Source organism: Euphorbia lathyris, chromosome 2, assembly GCF_963576675.1.
Source record: "Euphorbia lathyris chromosome 2, ddEupLath1.1, whole genome shotgun sequence".
NCBI classification, from domain to species: Eukaryota; Viridiplantae; Streptophyta; class Magnoliopsida; order Malpighiales; family Euphorbiaceae; genus Euphorbia; species Euphorbia lathyris.
Genome location: NC_088911.1, coordinates 20537023 through 20563011, shown reverse-complemented (window position 1 = coordinate 20563011; position 25989 = coordinate 20537023). Strand labels below are relative to the sequence as shown.

Here is a 25989-nt window from a genome sequence, read left to right as displayed (position 1 = left end):
AAAATATTGGCAAGGGAAGGCTTGCCCCCAATACATTCTTGTGGTGGGACCCCTCCCCAGACCCTCGCTTAATCGGAGAGGCATAGTGCACCGGGCCGCCCTTTTTTTATAACTATATAATTCTATATTTTTAAATGTCACCATTAACATGTGTACATAGTAAAGTTAAATGTGACTAGAAAATAAGAAACAAAATCAAGACTAACCGACTAGGTTGACGCAATTATGTCAAAAAATAATAATAATAATTGGTTCGGTTAACTAGGATTACTCATTTTACACTACTAACTGGATAGCGAACATGACATTAACTTGATAATTGTCATACCAAGGCAAAATATAAGAATTTAAAAAGGGCTTTTTATTGAAAATCACAATTAGGTATAAAATTACAACTAAATCATACTATCAAAATTAATTCTAAGTATGTCACTGTTTTTATATAACAGAAATAAAATATTTTTTTTGGTAGAAACAGGAAAGGAAAAAGACAAACAAAGAACCAGGAAACCTAGCCTGGGATTAGCCTAAGAAAGCTAACCCCCATCACATCTTCCATAAGAAAAGAGTGAAGATAATCAGGAGGATAAGAAAAGGTAGAGATGCCCATCATGCTCTCATGCCCAGCAGTCGCCAAACGATCCGCTACCCGGTTCTGCTCTTTGAAGATATGGCTGAAATTTATGAAATCAAAGGAAGAGCAAAACCTTCTAATTCCTTTGATAAGATTATGGCTATTTAAACAAATAGCACTTTTTTCGGAAATTATTTCGATAGCCTCAAGGTTGTCAGATTCAACAATCAAATTTTTCAAACCCAAACTCATGACAAGTTTAAGGCCAGAAAAGATCCCCAAAAGTTCAGCCGAAAAGGACGAACCTAAACCCAGATTCTGAGTAAATCCAGACACCCAGGCACCCCCATCATCTCTCAGAACACCTCCTGCAGCAATCTTACCGTCCTTCAGACAAGATCCATCTGTATTTAATTTCACCACTTCTTCCCTAGGCCTGCACCAACCAAGGAGGTGAACATTCTTCTTCTGGGTTGACCTTGTAAGGGAATCTCTTTTGAAGCTGTCAGTAATGTTGAACATTTTTTCTGAGAAGAACTCAATTAAATTAGGAATAGAAACAGTTTTCCTTCCAAAGATTTCCTCATTCCTCCACTTCCAAATCTGGTGACAAACAATAGCAAAGAAAATATCACCATGCTCAAGGTTAGCCAACAACTTCCCACTAACTCCATCTGTAAACCAGTCATGATCAGAGTGAGCTAAGAAAGTAGAAAGCAGGTGGTGAGGGAGAACTTTCCTCCACACCTCTTTACTTCTAGTACAGTCCCTAAGAGCATGGAAAATAGTTTCCACATGCCCTCTGCATCTGCTGCAAGCACCTGAATCCACCAGATGCCGTCTATTTCTATCCGAGTTGGTGAGCAGCCTGTCCTTAACACCAAGCCACAGAAAGCTCCTAATGCGGTAAGGAATTTTTGAAGCCCAAATGATTTTCCAAACTTCAAAGTGAGGACCCGTATCATTTTGGTTGAAAGCCTCAAAGGCAGACTTGTAAGTATACGCCCCATTGTTTGTCAATGCCCAACAATGACTATCCTTATCTTCCTCCCTGTTACTTATCTTTACCCCTCTAATCCTTAGAAGCGTATCCAGCCTAAAAAAGGATTCAAATTTAGACCAAATCCAATCCCCCTCAGAATCCACCACATCAGCGATCTTCCAATTGCGGATATTACTAGGCGGCAGGGACCTACACACCTCTAATAAAGATTTGCCTCCAATCCAGATATCATTCCAGAAGCTGATGGACTTTCCATTCCCCACCTCCCAACCTATCCCAGAGCAAAACTCTGAAAACACAGAACTAAGGCCTTTCCAAAGAAAAGAACAATTGACAACTCTCTCCTTGGGGCCCCCCAAAAATCTTATCTTTTCTATATTTACCACAAAGGAGACGAACCCAAAGAGAAGAGGGGAGTTGCCACATTCTCCACAGAAGCTTCATTAATAAAACTTTGTTATTATCTTTGGCATGTCTAATCCCTAGGCCTCCCATGATTTTAGGTTGGCAAACCTCCTTCCAAGGAACAAGGTGGATCTTCTTCCCCTCCACCGAGTTCCCCCAAAGGAAACGCTGATTGATCTTATCAAGATTATTGAGAACAGGCTCCGACAATCTACACGCTTGCATAATATGATTAGGAGCCGCACTATTGACAGATTGAATCAAAGTAAGACGGCCAGCAAGAGAAAGAGTATTAGTTTTCCAAATGGCACAATTCCCACTAGTTTTGTCAATAATCCCTTTAAAGGGTGCTTTAGAGACTCTGTCACTATGGAGAGGGACCCTCAGATATTTACCCAAAGAATTAGTCAAAGGGATACCAGATATTTCACTTAGCCTTTTGCAGACACTCTTACTCATGTTTTTAGAACACAACATCCTGGATTTTTGGATATTGAGCTTTTGGCCAGAAGCAGCGCAGAAACAGTTAAGAATGTCCATAACCACACCGATATGCTCCTCATTCCCTTCCACAAAGATCATAACATCATCTGCGAAAAACAAATGAGTAATCGAAGGGCGGAACCTGTTGATGGAAATAGGGTGGAAATTTCCATTACCCACAGCCTCTTGGATCAGGTGAGACACTCTTTCCATAGTAATAACAAATAAGAAAGGGCTCATAGGGTCCCCTTGACGGATGCCCCGGGAGGGAGTAAACTCCTCCGACATATCTCCATTGATCAGAACCTGAAAGATAGGAGAATAAATACAGACCTCGATCAAACTCCTCCAGTTATCCGGGATGCCAGCTCTCTTCAGACTATCCAGAAGAAAATTCCAATTTAAACGGTCATAAGCTTTCTCCAGATCCAGCTTAAGAGCCACAATACCTTTCCTACCCTTCTTGATTTTCATGGAGTGAACCATCTCCTGGGCAATAACGACATTATCCATCATTTGTCTGCTAGGTACAAAACTGCCTTGATTATGGCTGATAATATCAGGAAGAATACCCCGGAGCCTATTAGCCACAATTTTTGTAATAGCTTTGTACAACACATTACACAGACTAATAGGCCTCATTTGTAAAAAGGAGGAAGGTTTTTCAACTTTCGGAATCAAGACCAGAAGAGTTTTATTCACAAGCCTAATATCTTCAGTACCACTGAAAACTCCTTTAATAAAACTATAAATACCTTCCTTCACGGTATCCCAATGTTTGTGGTAAAAACAGGCAGGAATACCATCAATCCCAAGGGCTTTGGTGGTTCCAATACTAGAGAAGGCCATATCAATCTCTTTCTGGTCAATAGGATGGAAAGCTTCCCGAATCGTTTCCTCATCCAAACTAGGAAACGAAGTCCTAGAAAGAGCTTTATCCAGATCCACACTCTCCTCTTTGAATAAGTCTTTATAAAAATTAAGGGCCAAGCGACGAATGTCCTCATCCTCATAGACCCAGTCTCCATTTGAATCTTTGATAGCATCAATCTGATTCCTCTGCCTTCTAATAATAGTAGAAAGGTGGAAAAACCTGGTATTGCGATCTCCGTCATTGATCCAAGTCTTCTTTGATTTCTGAAACCCAAGAAACTCTTCCTGCCTCAACACAGCTTCTAATTCTTTCTGGACAGATCTAAGAAGACAATTCAAACTATGATCAAATCTAATCTCCAAATTCCGTTGAATGCCTTCGATTCTGCTCAAAAGTTTATTCTTCCTTCTGATAATATGGCCAAAGATATTTCTATTCCATCCCACCATATTCCTTCTAAACCCCTCAGTAGTAAGGAGAACATTGGAGTGGGGCTGCCAATTCTCCTGAACAAAGTTCTTAAACTCAGGGTGAGATTCCCAGGCCACCTAGTACCTGAAAGGTCTATCCCCTTTAGGCCGATGGTTTTTAACCAAATTAACTAAAATAGGACAGTGATCAGAGTGACGGAAAGGAAGATTTAACACTTTCACTTCGGGAAAACTACAGATAGCCGCCATATTCGCAAAAACTTTGTCCAAACGAACAAAAACATTATTGCGTTTCCAAGTAAATTTATGACCAGCAGCTTCTAGATCTGAAAGCCCATATAAATCCATATTCTGCTTGTGGTTAAGACATCTGTTAACATAGTGGTTCCCACCCCCTCTTTGATCGCTCATAAGGCCAATGTCATTAAAATCCCCTGCCACAAACCAAGCATCCAAAATACTTGTACTCATAGTATACAGAACCTCCCACAACCTTTTACGATTGGCCAAGATAGGATCAACATAAACAAGGGTGATAAAGAATGGTTTATTACCAGGATAACTGATCTTACTGTGAATAAATTGTTTATCCATACTGATAATGTCAATCTGAACACAATCTGGCTTCCAGAAAAACCAAATCCCCCCAGTCCGACCAGTAGCCTCCGATCTGACACAATTCCAGTTTCTAAACTTTCTAACCACCTCATCTGCTTTACTACCACTGATCTTGGTTTCCAGCAAAGCAAAACAAGAAGGGTTAAATTGCTTAATTAAATCTTTAACATGGATACGGGTAGCCTTACTAGCCGCACCTCTAACATTCCAAACACAAAAAATGCATCAAAAAGGCAGACTACTGACCATAGGCCCACCAACCTAAACCATGTATTTATTTGGGGCTCCTGAGAGCCTTGGAGAGGTACCAGCTGGCCCCCTTTTGTCCCAAACATCCAAAGAGCTATGGTTATGTTTCTGATTACCCTTAGGTTTTTTCATATTCATTTTATTGACCCCCATAGCCTTTGCATTTGAATTATCATTAAAGATTTTCGGGGTACTAACCTCATTAAGCTTCTTTTTCCCAAATGAGGCATGATTTTGGCTCTCCAAGGCAACAGCTTTGGACTCAAACAGAGGGTTAACAGTCTCCACTTTATTGGCCTCCGGCTCCACAGATTCTAACCCTGGCATGCTTAGCTCCATATGCTCATTTGAATGGTTAGAACCCTGAGCATCCTCAATAGACAGAACCCCAAATCTAGAACCAGAACCGAGGGTCGATTCCTTACCAGGACCAACTTCCTTATTGGGAGGCCTCTCCTTGATCTCAGGGGCAATCTGGAGAGAAATCATCTCCTTACTAATATCAGGAGGACGGTTCTGGACAACAGATGCCCGAGTCCTCCGCCTACCCGACCTCTTAGCCAGCATCCAGGGTCCAAAGTTCCTCCTTTCACCTCGAATATCCTCTTCTCTCTCTTTATCAGCCACCATAACCTCTTCGACCAGCTTCTCCCTCTTAGGACACCCTTCATATGTATGGCCAAACATACCACACTCATAGCAAATATTATGAATTCCTTCATATTCAATATAGTAAACCGAATTCTGAACACAGAATTTAGACAAAAGAGGCTTAGTAAGATCGATATCGATACAGACCCTGGCAAACTTACCTCTTACTGCCCCAATGGTGGTTTTATCCACATGGTGAACTTTCCCCACAAGACCACAAACTTTATTAAGAAAGCTTTCATTATAGTACTCAATAGGTAAGCCCGGGAATCGTACCCAAGTTAGAATCCTATTAACAGAACAGTCATGAGGATTAAAATTAGGTACCCATAGCCTTAATGCCAGAACGTGATTAGAGATAATATACGGGCCACCATTAATAACAACATTAAAGTCCTCCGCCCTGGTGAATTTGATGACATAATAGTCATTTTCTAAGTCAGTAATGGTGACTTTTCCTTTTTTAGCCCACTGCGCCTGGATTCTCTGGGCGAAATAATTTAAACTAATCCTTTTACCAAGCACAGTAACTATTAAAGCTAACTTCCATTTAGACCTGAGGGCACGTTTATCCGCCGAGGATAGGCGAATCACAGGACATAATGGGTCATCCTGTTCTCCATCTTCAATATCAGAGTCAGAATAGACCTCATCTGAATCCTCCTCAACAATTTCTTCATATAACATGGGTTCTTCCTCTACCACCCCCATCACTGTATCTCTCCATGAGTTTTTCCCCAAACCTTTCTCGTTAGAATTATTCTTTAAAGCATCAATAAAAGTCTTCGGAGCCAAATTCAAAATCGACGAGGAATCGGCGAGAGCCGCAATCCCTTGGACTGTCGGCCCGCCCTCTTGGACTGCCAGCCCACTCCCTCGGACTGCCGGCCTGCTCGCCTGGGCAGCCTGCCCGCCCTCCTAGTCATGCGCCTTGTCTCCCTTCATCGCTCCCCTCCCATCGCCAGCAGTATCTCCGGATTCATGCCGCGCACTCTGCTCGCAGTCCACGCACACCTCCGCCACGACAGATCCACCGAAGCCCCCCTGGCAGATCCAGCCGCACCCTCAACCCGACAACCTCCTTCCTCTTTCTCCCCCGCCAACCCTACTGACCCGTCGCTCCGCTTACCTTCCCTTCCCTTCCTCTCTATCCGCCCAGAAACGGCCCCCTAGGCGCTCCCCCGACGCCGCCCTGGCTCTCTCCCTCTCCCTAGAGCGATCCCGCTCCTTCATCGGCACAAACAGAAACCAAATCGGAAAAAAACTGCACACAATGCCGGTCACACACAGAACCCACGGCAATCGCCCTGGAGACAAGATATGATTCTATGCTATAATTTATAAATTCTAGATTCTAGTTTATAAATCCTAAAACCCTAAAAAATATATCCTAGATTCATAATTTATAAATCTTAGACCTTAGAATACATTAAAAATAATGATTTAATTATTTTGACATAATTCAAATTATTATTTAACATTAAAGTAAATAATTTTTAAAAAGTGAATTTCTATCTAAATTTTCCTAAAAAAAACTCACGTGGATATTATTTTATAGTAATAATTTTGATTCATCCGTTTGAAGTGACTTAATCACTATGTGATCCCTTTCCCAAATTAAATTTATTATATGTATTGGAATTCAAACTTCATGATTTCTAGTTTAAACGATTTGAAATCTTTATTATTAGACCTGTTCATGGTTCGAACATTACCTGTTCAGATCCACGTCCAATGAACTAGATTAGGATAAAAAAAAATATTTACATTAGATCCGACTCCAAAATCACCAAAACCCCCCATATATTTATTGAGTGAGATAATGATTTATAAACATGAACCAACTCAATCTTGATTGGGCTTGGATTTGATTATCAAAAAAATATTTTAGGTGGATTTATTCTGATTCGATTTGGAATTTGATTTTACGGTTTGGATTAGAAATTTGATTTTTAAATGGGAATCTAGCTTAAACTAAAAAAATAAATTTATATAGAAATTCAGATTTAAAAAATTATATACAATTATCTCAAATTTATAATGAACTAAGCCAAACTAAGGGTTGGTTAGACTTAATTTGAATTATTCATATTTAATATATTTTCATGTAAAAACTCAATTTAAAAAGGGTTGGTTAGACTGAATATTTTTAAGTAAAAGTCTGTTGAACTCAGCTGGAGCCTGGCCTAAACAGACCATGAACTGGATTACTTCTTACTAGACCTATTCACGGATCCAAGTATCCGTCCGGTCCGTCCAGACCCGAGTTTCTTGGATCAGACTTGGACATGAACAATTGTTCTTAAGCCCAACCCAGACCCGCTAAAGCTTCACTATTTTTTGGACGAGCTTGAGATTTATAAAATAGCATAGACCGGACTAGCCTGGCCCGCCTATTCATATTAGTTAATAAATTTATATATTAATATTTATTTTTAAATATAATTTTTTATTATTAAAAATTAAAAATATATATTTATGTGGGTTTATATGGGCTATGCTTGGGGTTTGATTTTGAACCCGAGTCTAGTCCGGCTCAAGCCCATCTAAATTAACAACGGGCTGTGCTGGACTTGGACTGAATATTTTTAGATAAAAAAACCCAATGTGCTTGGTCCGAGTCCGATCCAGTCCGGCCAATGAGCATGTTCTACTTCTTACTCAAACTAGCCTTACATTGTTACCTTAATGCTAGTCAATTTCATATCCCAAGCATGATTTTGCCTTAAATGAGAGGATCATAATTTATACATGAGAATTGGGTTGATCATTGAAATGTGAATGAATTACCTTTCATGTCATGAATAATGTTTGATTGTTGCTTAAATTTTTCAAATTATTTTCTTGATTGAATACATTTGGTACCTGTATTAAAAAAAAATCATTTAAACCCTTCTAATTTAACTTTTTTAATATATATTTTGCAAAATTTGGCCCTAAATTGATGTTTCTGAATTACACAAGGTAAATACAATTTGATCAAAAATCTTTTTTTAGAAGATAAAAAAATCTTTAGAATACACAGTTAATAGGACCATTAAAAGTATTAAATTATGATAAAATATAATTTTCTACGAATATAATAAAATTTAAGGATTTTTTTTTTTTGACAAGAAATTTAAGGATTTAATTATATATAAATAACCATTCACAATATAATATTTTTTTATGGACAAATTAATAAATTGCAATACTTATGTGACACTTTTTCATATCAAATTTGAGGGATTTAACATAAATATTCAATAACAAAAATGGTTTTCAATAGCTCATGAGAATATTAATGACAAAAAAAATCATGTTCCAAACATGAGTTCCCCCTATATAATTAAGCCCTTGTAATGCACAAACAAATTCAATTAGTTAAACCCCATTCTTTTCATATTACTAAGATGGTGCGTTTGCAGATCAAATTCGCGAGAAATCCATTTGTCGTCCACTTAGAAATGCCATCCCAAAATCTAATTATTGATTTGAAAATGAAGATCGAAAACCTTTATCCACAGTATGAAGTCAATAACCAAATGCTCTACTTCAATGGGCAAGATTTATCAAATACGTATCACACTCTCGAATCCTATGGTATTCAAGATAATGCAAAGCTTGATCTCTTTCTTCGTCCTCTTCATCCATCCACCAATTATCAACTGCAGATTAACGGCATTAGAACTTTTGTATTGGGGGTGCGAGGAGATGTAACAGTTAGATCGTTAAAAGAACAAATTGCTCGACAATGGGAAATTTCAAGTGATGGAATTAGCTTGTTCCATCAACATGTGGCAAGGGGTTGCTATGAAGAAATGGATAATGATACGATTATTCATGATTATAATATTGATAAGTACTCTATTATAGACGCTCGGGTGTAATGTGCTCGTGCAAATTCACTTGCACTCTTAATTTTTTTTTGGTCATTGTCGTTTTTATTCTAATTGAGTTTTGTTGTCTTTTATCGATAATCATGTCTGAAATATTGACAAATTATGTTCGTTTAGTATTTTGTATCGGTACTATTTACTTAAAAATAGACAGAATTAAGCTATGGTAATAATTAAGGGTATTTTTACCTTTAATACTATTATATTAGTAGTAAGAGCTAATAATAATTATATGTTATTTAGTATCAAGATGGGGACTTTATTCTTGAAGTTCGGGTGTCACGTATTCGTGCAAATTCACTTGTACTTTTTAAAGTTCTTTATAGTGCAATTTTATTCTCTTGCGTTTTTATTCTAACTCAATTTTATTATTTTTCTCAGTACTTTTTTTTTTGAACCCAAAAATCGGAAATCTCATATAACAATAGGATTCGCATCCTCAATAATAGTGTTTAACAACCATTCCGGTATTTCGGAAGATACAAAATCGCTAGCATTGGAATAGGCCTGTCTAGCTACCAAATGAGCAGCCCTATTCGCTAAACGAGGAATAAATGACAATTTAAAATCGGGATTGGATCCTAGAATAAATCGACAATCATGAATAAGAGAGCCAAACTCCGAGATGTCTTTTTTGCTTGACAGAATCGCATCCACAACTACTTTTGCATCAGACCCAAATTCAACATGTGTGTAATGCAAAGCCATATTTTTCTCAGTACTAAGAATTAAAAAAAAAAACAATTGAGCCACAAAACCACTAAATTTTATTATTTTACTCGTTTAAAATTTGGACATCTTAAAATCTTGTTTTTTTAACAATAAATCTCAATTGAAAAGGGATAAATATCATCAAATAGTAATTCAAATTTTGAAAGTAAAACTTCATATTAGAATTTCTTTGTTGAATTAATAATTTTTATATGGATAGGTAAAAAGAAGATTCATCTAAATAGTATATAACGAACCTTGAATTGATTAATTAACGAAATTATGAAAAAATGCTATATATATTTAATTTGTTTTTTCTAATTAGATTTGAAATTGAAAACTTTCTTTTTAATTTAATTTTACTAGAAAGTATTGTAATTTGGAAATATATAAGCAAGCTCCCATTTATTTGCACTAAAACATTGCAATACATGAATTAACTATAAAATTATAACTAAATTTATTATCAAATTTAATTCTAAATATGTCATTATTTTTTATATATAACAAATAAAGTATACTTTTACACTCTAATTTAAAAAATTTAAAATCTAATTTTTAAATCCTAAACTATAGACAATATATCATAGACCTCTAATTTATAAACTCTAATTCTTAAAATATATTAAAAATAATAATTTTATTAGTTTGATATAATAAAAAATTATGATTTGATATAATAGTTTTTCAAAACTAAATTTATACGTAAATTTCCATTGCAACTTTTGAGCTTATATAAGCAAGCTCCTATTTATTTGGACTAAGAAAGTAATGGGTATCGCAACTTTGGACCTACATAAGCAAGTCTCTGTTTATTTGCACTAAAGACCTGTTTAGTAAGAGGTAACGAATTTTTTTTTTAATATGGAGCTGTAAATGAGCCGAGCTGCTAATAAACGATTCGACGTTTGACATGTTAAAAGTTTGACCGTATTCGTCTCGATTTATAAATGAGTCAAATTTGAACACGATTTTGAAGCTCGATCGGTAAATGAATCGAGTTTGAGCATGACGAAACTCTGCTCGTAAGCTCGTGAGAAAGTTCGGTTATAATTTCGTGAACAAGTCCGATTATAATATTCATGAACGAACTCGTATTTGATTTTTTTTTAATATTAATATGTCTAAAAAGAGTGAAATGTAAAATTATGTAGTTTTGTGTGAAATGTTAGTTTTATAGGTTTCAAAACTACATGACTTATCTTATGGACATAATTAATGAGTTGTTGGAAATCAAAGTTCAGAAACAGAACTAACAAATTGTTCGCAAGCAAATCTCGTAAACAAATAAACGAGCTGCTCGCAAGGAGCTCATGTCAGATTTTTTTTAAGGAGCCGAGCTCGATCAAGATGTTGAGCACGAAACGAACTCGAGCTTGAGCTCGTTCATTTTCTACCAAACCAAGCATAAGCAGGCCAAAATTCGATTCAAACTCGATTCGGCTCGATTATAGTCTTGTTGATACAATATCCATTACATTGAAACCCATTATTATATTGGGTTAGTTTTGTTGTAATGGGCTCATAAATATATAATTCAATTTTTTTTAGGCTTAATGCTTCTCTAGCCCCCTTAACTTGTCTAAATTGGTCGTTTTACCCCTCCAACTCATCGAATGTCCTATTTACCCCCCTTAACTCCATAAAAATAGTATTTCTCACCCCCTTAATTTGTCCAAATTTGTCATTTTACCCCTTCTCAACTCATCGAATATCCTATTTACCCCCTTAACTCTATAAAAGTGATATTTCTCACCACTTATGATCCTATTTACCCTCTTAACTCCATAAAAATAGTATTTCTTATCCATTTATAGTAGTCAAAAAAGTTGAAAAGAGAAAGAACGAATAAAAAATACAAATAACAAGAACATTAATATAAACAAGTTAATGTACCAAAATAGACCTATGATTTTTGGGGAAGTATCAATTTAGGTTCCACCTACAAAATAGCATAAATATAGGTTTAACGTTTAAAAAAAGTTATCAATTTAGGCTTCGATAACGAATTGTAAGGGGTGAAAAATACCATTTTTATGGAGTTAAGGGGGTAAATAGAACATTCTATGAGTTGGAGGGATAAATGGACAAGTTGAGGGGGTGAGAAATACCACTTTTATGGAGTTAAGGGGGGTAAATAGGACATTCGATGAGTTGAGGGGGTAAAGTGACCAATTTGGACAAGTTAAGGGGGCTCGGGAAGAATTAGGCCTTTTTTTTTATTAATATTGATGGGTTTTACGATAAGGTTTGATTTATTAATTTGATTCTTAAATCCCCAAATAATCCGTGGAGAAGATTTTGAAGTTCGCTTAATCCACTATTACCTAATTAGCTTTATTTATAGTAAATGAACATTGACCATGTTGTTGTTACTCTTTGGCCCTGTTTGGTAAAGAGCGTTTTGGAATAAAAATAGCGGTTTTGACCAACTTTAGAAGTTTGACTACTGAAACCGCTAATTGGAGTGTTTGGTGGAGAGAGAGTTTTGGGATGAAAACGCTAATTTAGAAAAAGCTCTTAAAAGGAGCTTTTTCAATTAGCGTTTTGCAATATTAAAATTAATGGACTTCTTTAACCCTAATAAATAGACTCCCTCTTCTCCTGCGCAAAAATTAATGCCCTTATTCATCTTTTTGCATAAACCGCTATTATCAATCAGCTAATTTTTACCAAACAGGTCTACAAAATCAGCTAGTCAAATCAGCTAATGTAATCAGCTAACAGCTAACAGCTAATTCCCAAACAGTTATCTTTTACAGGGAAGTTGATGTCTTGTGTTGGTAAATTTTTTGTGTCTGTAAAAAATGAACAACGACTGAAATTTGTGTCGATGATTTTTTGAGTTAGTAAAAAATTGTCGCAACAGCTTACCTAAGAGGCTATCGCCCACATATATGAATTTGTTGATTGCGTCGGTGAAAACAATCATAGACGGAATTTAGGCAATCATGCGGCCGCATTTTCCATTAGTGATACTGATTTTTCTTGTAATGAAATGTTTAGAAATATAACTATATCCTCCTATATTTTTAAATGTCATCATTAACATATATGTGTAGTAAAATTAAATTTGACTAGAAAACAGGAAATAAATTTGAGACTAGCTGACTAGGTTGGCACAATTACAACAACAACAAAGCCTAAATCCCGAAATGATTCGGGGTCGGCTAACATGAACCATCATATGAAACTGTGCAATCAAGTCGTGTCAGCGACACAAATTCTCTCTCTGCACTCTGTCCTATCCACTACCATATTCTCCTCAATCCCTAATAAACTCATATCACTCTCGATCACCCTCCTCCAAGTTTACTTAGGTCTACCCCTACCCCTCACCACTACATCCCTTTGCCACTTTTCAGTCCTCCTAACCGGTGCATCAAGCGCTCTTCGTCTTACATGGCCAAACCACCTTAGTCGGTTTTCCCTCATTTTATTCTCAATAGATGTAACCCCTACTTTTGTCCTAATTATTTCATTACTCACCATATCCTTTCTCGTATGACCATACATCCATCTCAACATACGCATCTCCACCACCGACATCTTATGAATGTGACAATGTTTCACTGCCCAACACTCTATACCATATAACAATGCTGGTCTGATTGCCGTGCGGTAGAATTTTCCTTTCAATCTATTAGGCATGCCGGGGTCACAAAGGAAACACGTAGCACTCTTCCACGTCGTCCAACCAGATTTAATCCTATGAGCAACATCCTCATCTACTTCTCCATCCGTTTGGATAATAGATCCTAAATATCAGAAGCACTCTGAGGCCTGAACAACATCCCCTGCCTCCCTACTCCTATCGTTGCTAAACTTACACTCTAAATATTCTGTCTTACTTCGGCTCAACTTAAAGCCTCTAGATTCTAAAGTTTGTCTCCATAGTTCCAACTTCCTCTCCACACCTTCTTTCGTCTCATCAACCAACACAATATCATCTGCAAACAACATGCACCATGGCATACCATCTTGAAGTGAACTCGTTACTTCATCCATAACGATGGCAAAAAGAAATGGGCTTAGTGCAGAACCTTGATGCACTCCAATCGTAATAGGAAACTCTTTAGTCTTCTCAACACTAGTACGTACACTCGTGCATGCTCCCTCATACATGTCCTTTATGATGTCAATATATTTCCGTGAAATGCCTTTCCTTATTAAGGCCCACCAAAGTACTTCCCTTGGTACCTTATCATATGTCTTCTCCAAGTCAATGAAAACCATATGCAAATATTTCTTCTTATTTCGATATTGCTCCATTAATTGTCTCATTAAATGGATGGCTTCTATAGTTGATCTTCCCGGCATAAAGCCAAACTGGTTTTTCGAGATCTTCACTGTCCTCCTTAGCCTTTGTTCGATCACTCGCTCCCAAAGTTTCATAGTGTGACTCATTAATTTGATTCCTCGATAGTTGGCACAATCTTGGACATCACCTTTGTTCTTATACAAATGGATTAGGATACTTTTCCTTCATTCTGATGGCATCTTATTGTGTCTCCAAATTTTGTTGAAGAACGTCGTCAACAATTCGATTCCTCTCTCTCCCAAACATCTCCAAATCTCAATAGGGATGTCATCAAGTCCTATTGCTTTCTTCAATCTCATTTTATTTAATGCTATTTTGACTTCACCTTTTTTAATTCTCCGCATGTAGTCACAGTTTATCCTATCGTGAGGGATATTTATATCTCCAACATCTTGTCCGCGATCTCCATTAAATAAGTCATCAAAATAGGTTGACACAATTATGGAAAAAAAAATATTTGGTTCAGTTAATTAGGGTTTACTCATTTTACACTGATTGGATGATTTACGTGACACGAACATGATAACTGCGATACCAACCAAGGCAAAATATAATAGCTTAAACACAAAATAAAGTTTATGGTAATAGGGTGGTCAAAGTCCAAAATTAATGGGGCAATATAAACTAATTGTATTTTATAATAACTTTTTATATAATATTAATAGTAAAATATTTTTTAAAAACTGAAGGCCACATAGCGCGTGAATTTCATTGAAATTCCAAGAGCTCATCAATCTGCCAGCACGCCGTCCCTTAACACATTGTGTGGGTTCTACTTTCCCATTTCTTTATTTAACTCTCGACTCACACGACGTGTTGCTGTTGTTATAAAAAGAGAACAACACGATTAGTTAATAATAATTTGGTGTGAAATGGGGTAGGCTAAAATAATTAAGTTGGATCTAATTTTGATTATCCTGCAAATTTCCTCGAAATCCTTGGGATACTGAGCCTCTAACTCACAAAAGAATTGTGTCAATGACTCGTGAGAATCCTTACCAAAAAAAAAAAAAACCCTCATGTGGATATTGTTTTATAGTAATTAATTTTGATCAATAGGGTTGAAGTGATGTAATCGCTCTTAGATGATCTATTTTCTGATTTAAATTTATTATATGTATTAGAATTCGAATTTGAAATTCTAGTTTTAGCGACTTACAATCCCTACTTTTAGATCTGTTATCGAGTATATGTATCAGTTCCATCCGCTCAGACCCACATTCAATGGGTCAGATTAGGACAAAAAAAATATTAACATTAGATCCGATCTAAAATCATCAAAACCCCACATATTTATGGCAAATTATTGGAAGCACCCGGTTCTCCATGTCAAATTGAGAACCTTCCATACATATTTTGACACGTGTAACATGGATCCGCACATTTTATAAGAGGCTCCACTATTTTAATTATTACGTGGGGTCACAATATACGTGTCCAAATGTGAATTGAGGATCCTCTGAGTGACATGGAAGATCTAGTGCTTAATATAAGAACTCCATATTTATAGGCTGGGTTTATGATTTATAAAAATAGAATGAGCTAACTTAGTCTGCCATATTAATATTAATATCAATTATTAAAAGTTATAGTTATCTATTAAATGTTTATTTTTAAATATAAATTTTAATTATTAATTATATATTATTCCGATTGCACTTCAAATTTGATTTTACGGGTCGATTTGAAGTCTGTTGGATACTGTTAGAGCCTGGTCCAAACGGAGCATGATCAATCACATCATTACATATAAGAATATTGTTAGTCAATTTCATAGGCCAAGCATGATTTTGCCTTGAATGAGAGTATCATAATTTATACATGAGAATTGGATGGTTATGAAAGAGCATTGAAATGTGAATGAATTACCTTTTATGGACATGAATAATGTTTGGTTGTTGCTTAAATTTCTCAATTTATTTTTTGATTGAATACATTTATTGAAGAAAATATTTCATTTAACCCTTATTGAAGAATTTTGAGAAAATATATACTACAAATATAATAAAATTTAAGAATTTAATTATCAACTTAAATGTATTAATAGATTATAAATTTAATTATATATAGATAATCCATCGTAATATAACAATTTTTTTGTGAATAAATTGCAATGCTTATGCTTATGTCAAGTTGTCTACTTATATTGGGCTAAAATGGATATTAGCTATATGAATTCTATTATTGATGTGAATTAATGGTGTATGTGCTGATGTCAAAGTACCAATTAATTCATGGGGCCATAAGAGACATCAAATTCAATATTAAATACTCCTCCTCTCCCGTGGAAGTAGGCACAATTGTCCCAAACACGTAAATTTTTGTGTTGTTTATTTTATTTAACTGTTTCAATTGTTTGAATTAATTCACATAAATCGACCTTAATCTCCTAAGATGAATAAATAGGGTTATGGGTAGGGATGCAAGCGGGTGGAAGCGGGGCGGGGAATGCATTTCCCATCCCTGTTTAAAAACAATTTTTTCCTATTCTATATCTCTGTCCCTGCAGGGAATCACCATTTATATTTAAAAAAAACAATCAGTATATACTAAAACTTCTAAGAAATACCAAGTATAAACAATCATTCTAAAAATATTCATTTAGTCATTTTTAATAAAAATATTCATTTAGTCCCGTTTTATTTTTTATTTGAAAATAAGTCTATTTAATTTAAATTTAATGTTATAAATTATAATATTTAAAATATAATTTTAATTATAATAGAGAATAGTTGGAGATCCATCGGGAATTAATGGATCGGGGTCGGGGTTCCCCATGGGACGTGGATACCATTCCCCATCCCCGTTACAGAGAATAAAATTATCCTCATCCCCGTTTTATGGGAATTCTTATTGGTGATTCTCCGTCCCCGTCGGGACGGGTCACCAATGAGGATGGATTCCGCCACACTTACATCCCTAGATGTGGGCTCTTGTACACTTATGATATAAGATTTCAGGAATTTAACAAAGATATTCAATGCTATAATTTATATTAAACTAGTTTTTGGCCCGTGCGATGCACGGATTCATCTTAACATATAAATATTAAGAAAAATATAATCTAATAATTACAATTAATGATATAAAGGTGCTATATAAATTAAATATTATTATTTTATTTTCACATTTACTTTAAATAATCTTTTTATAGATAAATATAATAGTATAACTAAAATTAATATATTATATATTATATTATATTTTTTATCAGTAAAAAATGAGGAAGTGACACCTCAGCTCTATCGTTACTGTTTTATATTATATATAGATATGCAGAGAATTAGAAAGATTTTAGGGATTAATTTAAATTTTGTAGAACTCTTAGATATAGTACGGATAAATTAATATTTTTATAGATAAATATAATAAAAAATAATATATTATATATTATATTATAATTTTTTTATCAGTAAAAAATGAGGAAGTGACACCTCAGCTCCATCATTACTGTTTTATATTATATATAGATAGATAGATATGTAGAGAATTAGAAAGATTTTAGGGATTAATTTAAATTTTGTAGAACTCTTAGATATAGTACGGATAAAATAATCTTTTTTTTTTGTAAGATAAAATAATCTTTTTATATATAAATATAATAAAATAATTAAAATTAATATATTATATTATATTTTTTATCAGTAAAAAATGAGGAAGTGACACCTCAGCTCCATCGGTACTGTTTATATTATACATAGACATGCAGAGAATTAGAAAGATTTTAGGGATTAATTTAAATTATGTAGAACTTTTAGATATAGATATGCATAGAATTAGAGAGATTTTAGGGATTAATTTAAATTCTGTAGAACTCTTAGATATAGTACGGATAAAATAATCTTTTTATAAATAAATATAATAATATAACTAAAGTTAATATATTATATTATATTTTTTTATAAGTAAAAAAGAAGGAAGTGACACCTCAGCTCAATCGTTACTGTTTTATATTATATATAGATATGTAGAGAATTAGAGAGATTTCAGTGATTAATTTAGATTCTGTAGAACTTTTAGATATAGATATGCAGAGAATTAGAGAGATTTTAGGGATTAATTTAAATTATGTAGAACTCTTAAATATAGTATATAAATTAAATATTATTATTTTATTTTCACATTTAATTTAAATAATCTTTTTATAGATAAATATAATAATATAATTAAAATTAATATATTATATTTTATATTATATTTTTTATCAGTAAAAAAGGAGGAAGTGACACATCAGCTTCATCGTTACTGTTTTATATTATATATAGATATGCAGAGAATTAGAGAGATTTTAGGGATTAATTTAAATTCTGTAGAACTCTTAGATATAGTACGGATAAAATAATCTTTTTATAAATAAATATAATAATATAACTAAAGTTAATATATTATATTTTATATTATATTTTTTATCAGTAAAAAAAAAGGAAGTGACACCTCAGCTATAATTTATATTAAATAATATAAATTGTTGTGAACAACTCATGCGAATATTAATGACAAATAAATCATGTTCCAACCATGACCTTCACCTATATAATTAGTTAAAACTCAATTAAACACTTAATTCTCATTTTTCTATGTTAGTAAGATGGTGTATTTGAAGATCAATTTCAGGGGAGATAATCAAGTTATTGTTCACTTAGAAATACCATCTCAAACTCAAATTGATGTAGATTGAAGTCGGTGAAGGTTTTAATCGTAAACTCACAAAGATTATAAACTTTTCTAGCTTAACTAGAAGGTTGAGTAAACCCACAAGGATGAACCTTGGTGCTCCAATTGAGGCTTTCAATTTCAATATTATCAAAGTTACCTAATATTACAAAAAGAGAGGCTTAAATACTTCCTCCAAACATGTGAAAAATGACTAAAAGCCATTGAGTAGGGTTTTCTAGTAAAGCATAACAATAAGGGTAAAAAGGGAAGCTAGGGAATAATGGTAGTTTAGTAAATAAAAAGGTGATGGCAAAGTAGTAATTATGAAGAGTGAAATGGTCCCCTTTTCATGGTGAGAACTTGGTGGGGAAGCAATCTCCAGCGTAGTACGCCCCGCGTACCTGGGCTTACGCTCCGCGTGTGTGAGTCTCTGAGCTTAGGGACGCTCGTTGATGTTCCTTACGCGTGGCGTCTTCAGGACTACGCCCCGCGTAGTTGAACTCCTGGACTTGAGGTTCCGTAGGATGGGATATACGCGTGGCGCCTTCGAGGTTACGCTCCGCGTAGTTAGGCTCCTGAACTTGATGGTCCTGTGGAGTGGGATCTACGTGTGGCGTCCAAGGCGTACGCCCCGCGTACTTGACTTCCTAAGATGAATCTTGCTCGAAACTACTACTCGCGCCCCGCGTGCTTTTAGGCACGCCCCGCGTATCTGGTTTAGTGTTGTTGCCCTTGTTTTCCTCCATTGGTTCCTCCCGTGCCTCATGTTTAGTATCCGGGTTCGTCTTCATGTTTGAGGATAAGATGCCTTCATCACAAATTGTTGATTTGAAAATAAAAATTCAAAACCTTTATCCATATTGTAAAGTCCATAAACAACGCCTCTACGTCAACAGGCAAGAGTTAAGAATTGGTACTCTCGAATCTTATGGTATTCAAGATGATACAACGATTTGTCTCTTCATTTTTCCTGACCCTCCACACACTAGTTTTCAACTGAGGATTAGAGGCATCAGAAGATCTGTAATATCAGTTCAAGGATATATGACTGTTAAAAGGTTGAAGGAACTACTTAGTCCGTAATGGGAAATTTCAAGTGATGGAATCGCTTTGTTCCATCAAGATGTGCAAAGGGGTGTCTATGAAGAAATGGACAATAATCACATTCTTCAACATTATGGTATTGATGAGTACTCCATTGTCGAGGCTCGGGTGTAATTTATTCTTATAGATTCACATGTACCCTTAACGTTTTCTATGGTCATCGTCGTTTTTATTCTAATTGGGTGTTTGTTGTCTTTTGTCAATAATAATGTCCAAAATATCGATAAATTATGTTCGCTTAGTATTTTATGTCAGCACTACTTAAGAATGAACATATTTGAGCTATGGTAACAACGAGGGTACTTTTACATTTAATATAGTAGTAAAAGCTAATAATAATTACATATTAGTAGTTTCAAGATGGGACTATATTTTTAAAGGTCGGATGTCACGTATTTGTGCAACGTTATTTATAATGCAATTTTACTGTTGTTGTTTTTCTTTTCTAATTCAATTTTGTCACGTTTCTCACTAAATCATAATTTCTGAATATGAAAAAGATATACCAATTTTCAAATATTGAACCAGTAAAAAAATTTAAGTTTACCATAAAGTATTATACTTTGGACCTATATAAGCAAGCCCATTTATTTGCACTAAGGGAGGAGCATTCGACCTTAGTGGCTAGCTCTCCGGAATAGAAGAAGCGCATCTAGTCCTTTCTGTTACAGAATCCAATCCGCAGCTACGGAATGAATCCGGTGTTTTCCTTCCTGGGGTTAGGGGCACGAGCGAACGGACTCTTATGCTTATCGAAAGTCCCACTATCAATCAGGAGACAAGACGCCTTTAAGTGAGCATAGGGGGGCATAGAAGAAAGGCACTTGGAGGGGTTCAGTTCCCCCTATATACCTTCAAGCAAGGTACAAGTGCTCGAGGAAGAAGACGAGCCTTTAGCAGGGAATGTCATTTTCAAGATATCTCCAACCTCCAGAACCGGGGAGTCCTATCTTTCGCCACATTACTTGTGACTTATATCATTCCCTTTGTAGGACGTTGCTGCTTGGGTAATAGGCATTGCAGCTTTTGGGCTTTATATAAGCAAGCTCCTATTTATTTGTACTAAGGGGCCGTATGCTAAAGGTTAATGGGCCTTGCAACTTTTAGGCCTATATAAGCAAGCCTTCGGTTATTTGCACTAAGGACACGTTTAGTAAGAGGTCAAATACATGAATATCATAATTAAGTACAAAATTATAACTAAATCATATCACCAAACTTAATCCTTGATATATCATTATTTTTTATATATTACAATTTTACACCATAATTTAACCATTCCAGACTCCAATTCATAAATCATAAACCTTAAAAAATTTATTCTAGATCTCTAATTTATAAATTCTAATCCTTAAAATACATTAAAAATACTGATTTTACTAGTTTGACATAATATATAAATTATGATTTTAGTTGTGTATTTTGTAATAAATGAATAGTTTATTATAAGAGATTGATCATATGATATAATTTTTTTTTTGGTAGAATAGCAGCAAAAATTACAACAGCAAAGGAAAAGCAGAAGAAAAAAAAGAAAGAAACGGCAGAACAAAATAACCACACTCAAACAGGTGGCTATCCTAGGTAGCTATATTTCTAAGGGAAGAAACTCCCATCTATACAATATACTAAAGCAGTAGAAAAGGTAATGACGTGTCCTCCTCTGACTATCACTGATGCTGACATATCTTTCCCTCAATTCGTAGAAAGCTTATTCTCCTTCCCTTCTCCTAGCGGTTCCTCATTTTCTACCAAACTACAACATGATGCGGATTCAATTTGCAGTTGTAACCGCAACATCAGTTCTACAAATCTGCAAATTTAAACTGCCCATTCATCTCCCACTACAATAGAGAATCACGATTTGATCTCCGGTGTCATCAGAAGAAAATCACGATTTGATCTGCGATGTCATTTGCTTCAGTCCAACTCTGATCTACTTTCTATGGTAAGATTTCTCACTCTCTTGGTTTGTTTGATTTCTCAATCTAACTTTGTTGTTGTTGTTATGTTGATGGTGAGTCTAATATCTAATCTTACTTATTTTATGTTCTGCAGGAAACAAAAACTTACTTTTGCTTCAATTCATCATTTCTATTATTTGAATATGGGTGTTTACTTGCATGGTTCAATGTTGGAATCATATTCCATTGTTCTTTTGAGTTTTGCTAGGGTTTCTAATTGATCACATTGTTTTCATAATGTTAGATTTAGTTGCTTGCCCTTCATTAAAGGTTTTGTCTGCCACTCTGCCTCTTGAATGAAATCTTGGCAACCATAAATGAAAGATGAAAGATGTGACTATGTTTGCATTTTGAAAAAACGATTGTATACAATATTCTAAATTTGTAAAAAAATGGATGATGTATCTTCTTTTAGAGGGCTTGCCTGTGGATGTGTCACTTTTGTAGCATTACTAACTAAAACTATTTAATTATTTTAATTAAATCTAATTATAGCTATCACAGTTATCAATCTAACAAACCGATGCACATTTGCACACAACTACCCCCTACATCCTCTCCCACGTTGTCTATCTTAAGAAAACGTACGGGCTTCCCCTTTCTCAATTCTCAATATTCAGTTTAAGTTGAGTAAACAAGGGCAATTCTCCATGGGTACTTCTCGGAGACTGACTAAGCATGCGAAGTTGGGGCTGAAATCAATTTGTTTGAGATGCTTACTTGCGCTGATCTGTAGCTTCTCGAAATGATTCATGTTCTTCGTTGGTGAAAACTCAATCCGCTAATTTTTGTTATTATGGTTTTGATATTTACTAGATTTAGCCCCAAATTAATGGCCGATCTTTGAATATCTCTTTGTATTTGTGTTAGGTCTACTGGATGTACAGGTTAGCAACTGATAAACATCACCAATGAAGAAAGGCACATTAAGGATTAGCATGTTTAGCGCCTAATTCTTTCATTTCTGATGAATGTTTTTGCGTATGCAAGCATTTAATTAGTGTGCTAATCGACAATATCTCTTAATTGTGCTTCTCTCTCTCCATTAAAGCCTCAGATTGTGAACGACATTTCTTGATATGGCAGTCGGAGACATTCAATGGAAACTATAAGAAAGAAAGACTATCCAAACAGGAAAAGTCAAAGAAAGGTATAGATAGCATTTTGTGTGTTCTTTTATAAATTCATACGAGTTCATCTTTTTATGTTGCTGATTCAATATTTTACAAAAAAAAAAATATCTTATGCAGCACGATTCCTTACTACTATGTAAGAATGTGTTTCATATTCCTCACTTCTGTTATTATGTTTTTTTAGAGTATAATGTAAGGAGTTTGTGATTTTTTTTGTCCTGTTTGAATTGCAATGTTAGAAAGATAGAAAACTTTAAAACATTTGTTCATCATCCACATCGAACATTATTTTCTAGACTCATGTTCAATGTTATTTGGTTATTTTTATTTTGTTTTTATGATTTGACATCAATATTTTATCAGAATCGAAAGAGAGAGAATCAGCTTCAAGCACCCTGGCAAGCCACTTTTGATTGCCACTTACAATCCAGAAGAGGGTGAATATTAGAAGCCTATTGTAATTTCTAGCAGAGAAAGAACTATTGATGACAAGCTTGATTTGGAGAAATATGATAGAGATAGTGGCACTTTAAATGGAAGTGGAAACAAGGTGCATCAAAATGCGCAGAAGCAGCACCCAAATACCGAAAAAACAGGTAATGAGATCTCTTGGGTGATTTAATTTCTCTGCTCATTTTTATTTTTGAACTGGTTGTTGATTCTATGATGTCTTTATATTTTTCTCCCCATTATTCTCAGCTCAATCAAATTCTCTTCCTCTTCCAATGTCTATCTTGTGGACTTCCTCACATTGGGTACGGGCAGGCTATTTTGTTTGTTTTCTTTGTTATTTTCCTTTCTCTAGCGGTAAATCAGTGATTTAGATTATCTTCCATGAGAAAATGACATTTTTGGAATTTGCAGATATATGGCACCACTTCAAGGAGTTGTATAAATGGATGGAAATGTTGTACCTTCTGCAGTTGTACAGTATCCAATTTTTCTCTTTTCCTCTCCCAGGTCTTTTCTTCTCCATCTTCTCTTAAATAGGGTCTTCTCTAAATTCTGTTGTGTTCCTTTGTTCCATAACTATTTTAGCCGCCTCAATTGCCTTTTAACCAACTGAGGCCGAAGAAGGGTGCAACCCATTGTTATATTGCGAGGAATATACATTATCACCAACAATTGACACATATAAATCCTTTCTGGTCGGTTGCTGCTGGTTATGCTTTATAATATGGGGGGCAAACGCCTGCAACGTGAATGTAGTGCCTTCTACTGAATTGCATCTCGGAAGAGGTGGGAACTCTATGCAAGATAAGGGGCAACATCTAGCCATCTTTCCAGGCCGCACTAGGAAGGAAATGTGTTCTCCTACCAACATTATAGATGCAGCACAAAGAAAGCAGATTTTACTTCAACAACAATTACCCCCAGGGGCACCTAATAATATGTTGCTAAGTTTCTTTTGCCACATTGTTGTATTTTAAACATATGAACAATCTTTAGTGTTTTCTATAAGTTTTTGCTCCTCTTTTTCTTGAATTTCACCATGCACCTACTTTTATTTTTCCATTAAATTTAGTCAACAGCAGACACAACTTATTAAGGTTGTTATTTTTCCATTTAAAGCAATGCAAAAAGGAATGAAGAGTTGCAGACAAATAAACTCCAAGTTCTATACAGGAGAAATTGTAAAAGAAATCTTTGTTAAGTAATGAGATTCATTTTGAGTTGCAGAAAAATTGCAAGCAAATAAACTCCAAGTTCTTCCATTATCCTTTTCTAATTATCCATGTACTAAGTTTCATGTTTTTTTTATTAAGATCAACAAAGTATTAATTAATTAATTAAACTAATCTACTGTACTTCTATTTGAAACTAAAAACTGTCTTATAATGTTAAATTCTTTTAAATATTTTTCTAATTTATTCTCACTTAATTACACGATTATTTATATTAATATTAAATATATTTTAACTTTACCCTTCATATTAGATTTCAACTTCAAGATCATTAATTTTGCTTCTAATTTCAACAGCATCTCAAATTCAAGATTATTTAGGCTGGATCAGTTGAATTTTAAGATTGAGAAATAATCCTGATCTAAAACAAATTTAAAATCACTTAAATTTGAATATATTATTTTAATTTTAATTTTAAACCATTCATATATTTAAGTATATTATACTTAATTTTACTATATAAATATTGTTTGGATATAATAAAATTTTAATACAATAACGTTATAATAAAAAAATATATATAAAAAACCGTGCATTGCACGGGTCTAAAACTAGTATAGTCCTAATGAAGAAGATCTTGAACTTCCAGGGGAGGTTGATCAAGGGTAATCAAACCCAGCATGGAACCGTGGGCCAAATTCGCCAGACAGTTCGCACTTCTGTTGGCTTCACGATGAATGTGGCTGATATGTGTCTCTTCAAACCTTTTTAGAAGCTGTTGTATGTTCCAGATCAGTGTACGAGACGAATGATGTAACGGGCAGGTTCTCTGAATCATGTTTATAGCCTCCATACAATCTGACTCAACTATTAGTCTTCTAATTTGCAGTTCCAACGCGAGCCTCAATCCTGACATAATTCCCCAAAGTTCCGCCTCAAACGAACTTCCTGTCCCAATGTTCTGAAGGAATCCGCTGCACCACCTCCCATTCTCATCACGGATCACGCCCCCCCCGCTGTAATCGCCCCTGAGTCCGTCTTCCTCGAGCCATCAGAATTGAGTTTCTTGAATCCCCGCTCTGGTTTGGCCCAACCAATCCACACACTCGACTTCACCGTAGTCAGATTCGAACCTAGATTTTTAGCCCAGCAGTTTTCGGTTTCCTAGACAATTGTTCTAGGATACAAACTTAATGTAAATGAAGTGTTCTTTATATCATTTGTTTTAATGAGATATATGTTTTATAACTATATAAAGGCAATCCCTTTTAAGCACTAAATAAAGTCTAATAAAAGGAAATCCGTAAGT

At 34.8% G+C, this 25989-nt stretch overlaps 1 long non-coding RNA gene across 2 annotated transcripts; it reads left to right on the top strand.

Moving 5' to 3' along the window:
• The first annotated feature begins 21587 nt into the window (after window positions 1-21587).
• On the top strand, window positions 21588-24628 carry LOC136220238 (uncharacterized). Of its 2 annotated transcripts, XR_010684437.1 has the most exons (6): window positions 21588-21906; window positions 22017-22687; window positions 22793-23072; window positions 23419-23651; window positions 23755-23810; window positions 23920-24628. It is a non-coding gene; the product is annotated as an uncharacterized lncRNA (long non-coding RNA). The 2 variants fall into 2 exon arrangements; XR_010684436.1 differs by lacking the exon at window positions 22017-22687 and having other exon boundaries at window positions 21594-21906; window positions 23920-24622.
• The last annotated feature ends 1361 nt before the right edge of the window (window positions 24629-25989 follow it).